Source organism: Nicotiana attenuata, unplaced genomic scaffold, assembly GCF_001879085.1.
Source record: "Nicotiana attenuata strain UT unplaced genomic scaffold, NIATTr2, whole genome shotgun sequence".
NCBI lineage: Eukaryota > Viridiplantae > Streptophyta > Magnoliopsida > Solanales > Solanaceae > Nicotiana > Nicotiana attenuata.
This window is the reverse complement of record NW_017672218.1, coordinates 109,768-118,881: the sequence shown is the minus strand read 5'-3', so window position 1 is coordinate 118,881 and position 9,114 is coordinate 109,768. Positions and strand designations below refer to the sequence as shown.

The following is a 9,114-nucleotide window of genomic DNA, read 5'->3' as shown; positions in this document are numbered from 1 at the left end:
CGGACCGATCGGCTAGGCCGTCTCACCCGAGACATTACATTTTTCTATCAATCATCTCACTTCATACTTCTTTCACATCTTTTCAATTCATTGGCACTAGTGGCCATAATTATAATATCATCCTTGGCACTTGGCCGTATTTCATATTTCGTGCTCACCTGATTTATTTTCAAACATCATCACCATTGTCAACAACAAAGCCTTTAAATTCAAGATGTTAAGTACATATGTGAGCAATTAGGAGTCTTACACATATAGGGATTTTTCACATAATTTGGCATAACAACCTTTATTCAAACTTGACTTGAAGTCGTAACATTTATAACACACAACCCATATTTTGAACATATTCTCAAGTGATAACATAGCATGATAAAAGCATTTGGAATACCTATTGAACATATATTTTTCAACACAAGCATATTCGAAATAGCCAATTCTATCATGATCAATTTGGGACTTACACCAATTACATGAACACCGTGGGATTCAATTTTAAGAAAAAGGGATTTAGCCAACATACCTCAATTGTGCTTCCTTAAACTCTAAAATGTTTCAAAATTCTTAGCAACTTCAATCTATTTTAGAAATAACAAATTGAACTAAAATTAAGAAGATGATCATGGTTCTAGCTCATTTGAGCATTTTATCAACCACTAAGTGTGCATTAAGGTTTCAAGGTCCTTTTATGGAGGATTCCATCATCCCACAACTCATTCTTTACCATTTTTAGCTCACAATCTTCTTACACCCTTTGTTAACACATGCATGCAAAATAAACAACTCCCACACCCAAAAATTGACTTGTTTATTACTTGTTTTTAGTTAAATTTTCGAAATTCTGAGTTAGGGTGTAGAATCTTACCTCTACGATGAAGACCTAGTTTGCTTTCCTTGATAATCTTCAAAGACTTAAGCAAGAATTGAAGGATAATTTGTTGAAGATCACTTTTCCATTCTAGGGCATTCTCTCTCACTCTAAAAGTATCAGTTTTTGCTCAAAATGGTCCATTGCATCTATTTTAACGAAGTAGGGTCGGGTTATAAAACCCAAAAATGAGGTTCCGGAACAAGATCTGCGGTCGCATCGGTCCGCAAAATGGGCCGCATAATAGGCCCTCCGGAACCGGCATTTTTTGCTTCACTCTGCGACCAGTCTGCGATCCGTAGACCTGTTCTGCGGCCGCATAATGCGCCCAGAACCTCCCTCCGAAAAATTTCCAAGTTGAATCTGCGATCGGTGTGCGGCCTTCGAAATCGTTGTGCGGCCGCATAGTGGACCGCGAATTGGTCCAAAATTTTTGCTCAAGTTTCTTCTTCACTCTGCGGCCATTCTATGGTCCGCAGAGTGATACTACGGCCGCATAGTAGGCCGCAAAAATGTCTTCTTCTACCAACATTTTCCTTTAACACATAAGTCTATCTCGGCACCACGAAATTCCGGGTTCTTAGGTAAAATTTTACGGGGCCTTACATACCGAACACCAACAATGGGAATGTAGCAGGTGAAATTCAAAAATAGCCAAATTTACAAGTGGTAATTGAAAAAAAGCCACAGTTTCAAAAGTAATTGAAATTTAGCCACTTTTCATGTAAAGATAAATCTGAACGAAAACACTGTTCAAAATCCGAAAAATATTCCAGCATAATATATTGGAGTTCCAGCATAATATATTCGTGCAGCATAATGTGCTGGAAGTTTATACACATGTGCTCCAATCTCCAGTATATTATGCTAGAGCTTTCCGTGGGCAGGAGTTCTAGCATAATATGCTGGAAGTTCATACAAAGGTGCACCAATCTGCAGTATTATGCTGGAACTTTCGGTGTTACAGCAAAATAGTGGCTATTTTTCAATGATTTTACAAACGCTAGCTATTTTTCAATTACAGATCCAAAAACTGACTAGCCCGTGCTATTTTCACGAACGTAGAAGAAGACAAAAAAACCTGGGCCCTAAGCAGTAACCAACTTATTCGGCGAAGAGTCAAAACTATTATTGAAGCAATTAATAAGGAGTCCAATTATTGCAAACAAAGTGAACCGTAAAGAATGGGACAATGAAAGATACCTTGAAACTGAATATATAGTTAGTTGCTACTTGCTCTGGCTATATCAAGAAGAAGAAGATGAAATACAGCAGCATGAATTATTGAGCTCAAGTGCCTCTGCTAAAATACTCTTCAATAAGGTAAAATTTCTTGTGTTTAAAATCCCTCATTTTCTTCTATAATTTCCGTCTCGGCTTCTTTTATTTTCCTTTTCTTCTTTTCTTAACATGATTAATATACATGAATCCATCTATAGAGTAACAACATAGGGTTGTCGTGGGAGGGATAAGATCCAAACACCCTTAACTAGAGTTCTCGAGTTCGATTTTAATTGTATTTAATTGTATGAGCCTGATACAATCTGTAACTAAAAAAATCAGTTTAGTCAGTCAATGTTTGTTATATATTGATCACAAAATCAAATTTCTTATATTTTGGTCTGCTTTAATATAGAAAGCCAGCTTGATATTAATTTAATGCATAACCTAAATCATGTAGACTGACATGTTTCAAAGAGAATCTGATGTTTTGGCCAAAAATAGGATAAGATTCGATTTTATTTTATTTTTCTTCCTTCTGAAATGGATAATTAAAACAGACTATTCAACTTAATGGTACATTTTTAATTCGTAATTTTAAAATTAATCATATTCATTTGAGTCAATGTTTGGTTATTGTCCAGAAATTGTTATACTATCCCCATATAATCAGTAATTAATCACCTGTTTAAAAAATAGTGTTTAGATTCAGCGATAATGTTTTATATATATATATATACACATATACAGAATAGAGTTGGATAAAAAGGGCTGCATTTTATTCTGTTAATCACCGTTAAAAATTTGTGATTAATCCTAATAACTCAAAAAAATGTATGGTTAATCTTAGTTACTGAAAGTTTCTTTCTTAAACTCTCCTAATTGGATCAGGTTAGCTCACATTGGTGACCTACATTTGACTGGGTCAAAATCAATCAACGCGTAACAATTATAGATAATTTTTGGCAAATATTTATCATAATATGAAGTAAGATATTGCAATTTTTTAAAGAAGAGAAGTAGCTTAAGGCATAGTATTTCTTTTATTGATAGAACAATCTGTTATAAATCGTGCAAAGATTATTTTTAGCCTGCTGTCGAAACTATTTATATTTGATAGCCGCAAAAATATGTAATTTTTATATGTTTTTGTATATTATATACATAAATTTATATATGTATAAAAAATATTTATTTTTCGACTATTATTTTAAGAGTACAATATAATTTCATTTTTCCTTATTCATTATCATTTTACCAAGTCAGATTAACAGATATCCTTGATTTCAAAGTGCAAGAAATCCAGCAGAACACATCATTTTCAAAACCTTATAGTCAACGAGACAAAAATATTTATGTTCCATTACTTAACTATATATTGTATTTTTTTTCTTCTCTATTTTGTTATTTCTTCCTTATCTACAAACAATAATTCAAATCTGTTGGCCAACTATTGAAAACAATAAATTAAACCAATTGTTATGTTTATAAGTCTTTGATATACAGGTGCACTTGTTCAGTCATTCAAGCTAAACCAAACCAAACCAAGCCAAGAAAATTTCCTACTAAAAATTTAGGTCTCTGTCCGTTTGGAAGATTATTCTTTCCTCCTCGGTGAAAAATTTGGCTATGATAACTATGGCAACAGAACAGAAAGTCAGAATAAAAGTCGAGTCGCCGACGTCTGAGTTTCAAGTGGAAGTAAAAGGAAGTGATAAAGTTAATGAGTTGATCAAGATTGTAAAACAAGCATGGGGGAGTGAATTTATGTTACTTAGGCATAATTCAGTTGAAATGAAAGGTGATGAGATCTTATCTACATATGATGTTAAAGATGGTTCTGTCATTAGAGTCAATGTATTTGCTGAAGCTCCTTGATATTAATTTGTAAGTGATTCTGAAGAATTTTTTAGGGTTAATTTGTGGGATGTATGAATAATATTGTTATAAGATAATTTAAATTTTGTGATTAGAAAGTACTTGTTGGGTGTTAATGGAGAATTTTGTATATACTTGTAATATATCATGTTGTTATGTCTGGTTTGAGATTCTTGGTATTGGTCATGAGTGAATCATGATTAATCTTACCAGATAGTGATTTGGGTAATGTTGTTTATAAGAATTTATTTTGTTCAATAATGCTTAGTGTCTCGTATTTACTAATAGATCTGCGATCGTTAGTATAACAAAGTAAAACACATAAGGATCCAAAATAGTAAAATATATTGATCACTGATCAAGATCATATAAAATTTGGAATTACCAAAAAAGGATAATTGTGATGTCTCGTCATAGCCGACGTCAGGCGAGGGTTTCCAACAGGCCCTTTTCTCTGTGTTTTCATTTGTAAGTGATAAGGGAGTGAGGTAAGGAGTTGTCACGACTCAAAAATCCCTTCGAAGGAGTCGTGATGGCACCTAGTCTCTAAACTAGGTAAGCCTAACATAAACTGAAATAACATTGATATTTACTAACTTTAAATTAAATTACTTTAAAGAAATTATAATTTTCAAAACCGGTGGTACAAGTCACAAGCCTTTCTAAGAGTAGTTATGCAAAATAAATACATCACTGTTCCGAAACAACAGGAACAAATGGAAGTAAGTACAAATGAAGGTGACTTCGAGGCCTGCGAACACTGTAGCAGGTTTACCTTGAGTCTCCACTGCTATGACCCGCACAACTACTACCGATCAAATACCTGGACCTGTACATAAAAAATGTACAGAAGTGTAGTATGAGCAGACCACGGCGGTGCCCAGTAAGTATCAAGACTAACCTCGGTGGGGTAGTGACGAGGAACAGTCCAGACACCTACTGGTCAAATAAATTGAATAGGATTTGATAATAAACTATCAACCTAGAAATGACATAGTAATATCAACAGCAGGGAAAGAACAAATTACAATCAGTAGAAACACTAAAGAGAAATACGGGTGGAAATGAAAGATAACCAAATAAATTAACACCAACATAGCTAAACACAGACAAGTAAAAATGTACCCATACAAGGAAGGCGACGTCAGCTCAATAAATCATATCGTTTCTGATGCACAATTTCCAGCCATCTCAAACTCGATGTCTCATATAATAACCTCAATTACAAAACTTTTAGCACAACCCGACACCTTGTGCCCACATATTTCTATCTCACTTTACACAGCAACGTTCTCATGTTACTCAGTTCATAGGGTCCATAACTATTACAATTAAGATGTTCGAGGAGTCTGATTTACATAACATAAAGTAGTGTACAGCTTCTAAACCAATTAGGAATGCAGCAAGAAAAGATAAAGTTATTTTTTTGAAATCATTTGAATAAAGAAAGTACCATTTTCAAGTAAAGTACAACATTGAATGAATTATTACCTTTAACAAGGAATTTAATAAATTAACTTAGTAGAAATTCTATTTTTAAGTAAAATACAACCTCAGACGGTTTAAGGAAATTTAATCGAGTAACTAAATGAATTGGAGATGAAACAATTGTTGAAATTTTAATGTATTGAAAATATGTATATAAAAATGGCGAAGTATTGAAAACATGATGGGGTTCCTTCATAAAGGATCACAACGGTAAAGGAATCTGAACAGTTAACACACTTGAATTGGTAACAACAAATAAGCATAGCAAACAGAAAGTGCACGGCATCACCCTTCGTGCTTTTACTCTCGTTCTCACTATAAGAATCAATATTCACTTTTATTCTTTCTTGTTGCAGGCGTGCAACCCGATCCCATCTCAAATATTATTGTTGCAGGCGTGCAACCCGATCCCATTTCAAATATTACCGTGGCGGCGTGCCACCCGATCTCATTTCATATATCTTGTTGCAGGCGTGCAACCCGATCCCATTTCAAATATTACCGTGGCGGCTTGCCACCCGATCCCATTTCATATATCACCGTGACGGCGTGCCACCCAATCCCATTTCATATATCTTGTTGTAGGCGTGCAACCCGATCCCATTTCATATATCTTATTGCAGTCGTGCAACCCGATCCCATTTCATATATCTTGTTGCAGGCGTGCAACCCGATCCCATTTCATATATCTTGTTGCGGGCGTGCAACCCGATCCTATTTCATATATCTTGTTGCAGGCGTGCAACCCGCTCCCATTTACAAATCAACATCAATCATAAAAGAATCCCGGCAAGGGAACAAGAGTATAACAACAATTCCCGGCAAGGGAAACAATATCATAAGCAATAACATCCCGGCAAAGGAATCAACAAGTAGATAATAAAGGTCACGAAAAGACCAAGAAGCACGATAACCTCAACAAGACAACAAGACATAATAAGCACGTGTTAATTACACCGGCAACCACAACCATTGGACATGTAACATATTTGCACAAAGTCATAGAGGAACTCACAATCAAGAAGTATCAACACAATAAGGAAGGCAATCCCTTCAATTAAGGCAATTAAGGGTCAATGTAACACGTAAGAATATGAGAAAAGCTAGCAACGTCATATGGAGCATATAGAGGCAATTTAAGCAATTAGGAAACCCAATCATAACGGGATACTTTCCACATAAGGATCTAAGAACCCTAGAGGCAAATTTCCCACAAATAAGTCCGAGCACACACTCGTCACCACACATGCATGGACTATAATTAGCATAGAAGACTCAATTCCTAAGGGGAAGTCCCCCACACAAGGTTAGGCAAGATACTTACCTCAATCCGGCCAATTCAATACTCAATTTAGCTTTTCCTTTACCAATTCATCAACGCTCGGCTAATCTAACCAAAAACGACTTGAATACATCTAACAATGCAATAGAAAATAATCCCAATTAACAAAACTATGATTCTTATACAATTTGCAAAAAGTCAACAAAAATCAACTCTCCGGGCCCGCACCTCGGAACCCGATAAAATTTACAAAAATTGAATACCCATTCCGATACGAGTTCACCCATGCAAAAATTATCCAATTCCGATACCATTTGGTCCTTCAAATCATGAGAACTTTACAAATTTTCCCCAAATTCCATCCCAAATCACGAATCAAATGATGAATTCAATGATAGATTCATGTATTCTAACCAAATCCGAGTTAGAATCACTTACCCCGATGAATTTCTTGAAAAACCTTCGAAATATCGCCAAGATCCGAGCTCTCTAGGTCAAAATATGAAATAAAACCATAAACCCCGTATTTATAGTGCACTTCCCAGATTCCCATCACTCTAACCGCAAAAAAAACCACCGCTGACCGCGGTCCTTCACCTCTGACCGCGGTAAATCCACCGCTACCGCGGAGAATGTTGACTGCAGTGACATACTTTAGTATTTTGGCCATAACTTTCTCTACAGATGCCCAAATTATAATTTCTTTACCTTTGTGGAAACTAGACACAGAGGGCTACAACTTTTGTTTTTGAATCATCTCAAAATTCCTTGTAGATCAAAAGATATTGGCTTCCGAAGTCAGACCAGTGAACCTGCAGATTCTTCCTCACCGCGGACCGCACAAAATCGAGTGCGGCCGCAAAGTCTCCACCGCGGACCGCACAAAATCTTTTTCGGCCGCAAAGGCCCCTCCGCGGTAGCACAAAATCATTGCAGACCGCACTCGCGGGTTCAGAGATCTGCAACTTCTCTGAACCTGCAACAACTATGTTTTAAGCCTAAAACATCCCGGAACCTACCCGAAACTCACCCGAGGCCCCCGGAACCTCAACCAAATGTACCAACACATCCCATAACATCATACGAACTTGGCCCCACTTTCAAATCACTTCAAACATCGCTAAGACCACGAGTTAGATGCCCAAACGCATGAAAACCACTATGAACTTCAAGAACCTCTAGAATTGTAACCAAGCGTCCGAACCATATCAAATCAACTCCAAACGACACCAAATTTTACAGGCAAGTCCCAAATGACATAACGGAGCTGTTCCAACTTTCGGAATCGCATTCCGACATTGATAACATAAAAGTCAACTATGGGTCAAACCTCTCCATTTTCCAAACTTCAACTTTCCAACTTTCACCAAAATGCCACAAATTACCCTACGGGCCTCCAAACCCAAATCCGAATACACTCCCAAGTCTAAAATCATCATACGAAGCTACTGACATCATCCAAAACTCATTCCGGAGCCGTTTATTCAAAAGTCAAATTCCGGTCAAATTCTCTCCGCTTAAGCTTCCAGAACTATATTCCTTCTTTCCAATTCGACTCCGATTCATCCGAAAACTGAATCCAACCATGCACACCAGTCGATATACATAATGTGAAGCTGCTCTTGACCTCGAACTGCCGAACCGGGCGCAATTGCTCAAAACGACCAGTCAGGTCGTTACAGGAGTAGTATAATAGCTTGGTTGGCCAAGCTTCTCCAATCCTAGAAGCTTTTTTTTCAAAGTTTAAGTGTTTGGCCAAACTTTTAGAAGAAAAAATATCCTTTGAGCAGAAGCAGAAGCAATTTTGGAGAAGCAAAAAAAAGTAGCTTCTCTCCAAATGCATTTTTTTGAAAAGCACTTTTGAGAAAAAAAATACTTAGAAGCAGTTTTTATAAGCTTGGTCAAACACTAATTGCTGCTCAGAAGTATTTTTCAAATTAGTTAGCCAAACACAAACCGTTTCTCAACCAAAGTACTTTTGAACATAGCAAAATAAACTGATTTTACAACTTGGCCAAATAGGCTATAAGATTAATTTGGTCATTGATTCGCCTCTCTTTATTCTTTGGAACAAATTATTTCAAAAAAGGAGCAATGAGAATATATCATACTTATCATATTAGTGGAAGTGGATATTATAGTTTTGTTTTAAATTTTGTTGTCATCGCACACAAAAATAGAGTAGAACTTTGCTTGAAGTAATTATTCAACACAAAATGAGAGATGGAGTTTATTCAAGAAATAAAAGTTGATTCTAGAACTCTATTTTATTTATACTATATTAAAAGCACGAAAGTCCTTAGCGAAATGTCGTTCGCCTATTTTACCTTTTAAAAGTAGATTTCACATTGGTCAAATTTGTAATTTAATTATATTT

The 9,114-nt window shown here is 36.0% G+C and overlaps 1 long non-coding RNA gene across 1 annotated transcript; it reads left to right on the top strand.

Annotated features, from left to right (window-relative positions):
* The first annotated feature begins 2,023 nt into the window (after positions 1 to 2,023).
* Positions 2,024 to 4,187, top strand: LOC109212355. The gene is made up of 2 exons (XR_002065840.1): positions 2,024 to 2,191; positions 3,582 to 4,187. It is a non-coding gene; the product is annotated as an uncharacterized LOC109212355 (long non-coding RNA).
* The last annotated feature ends 4,927 nt before the right edge of the window (positions 4,188 to 9,114 follow it).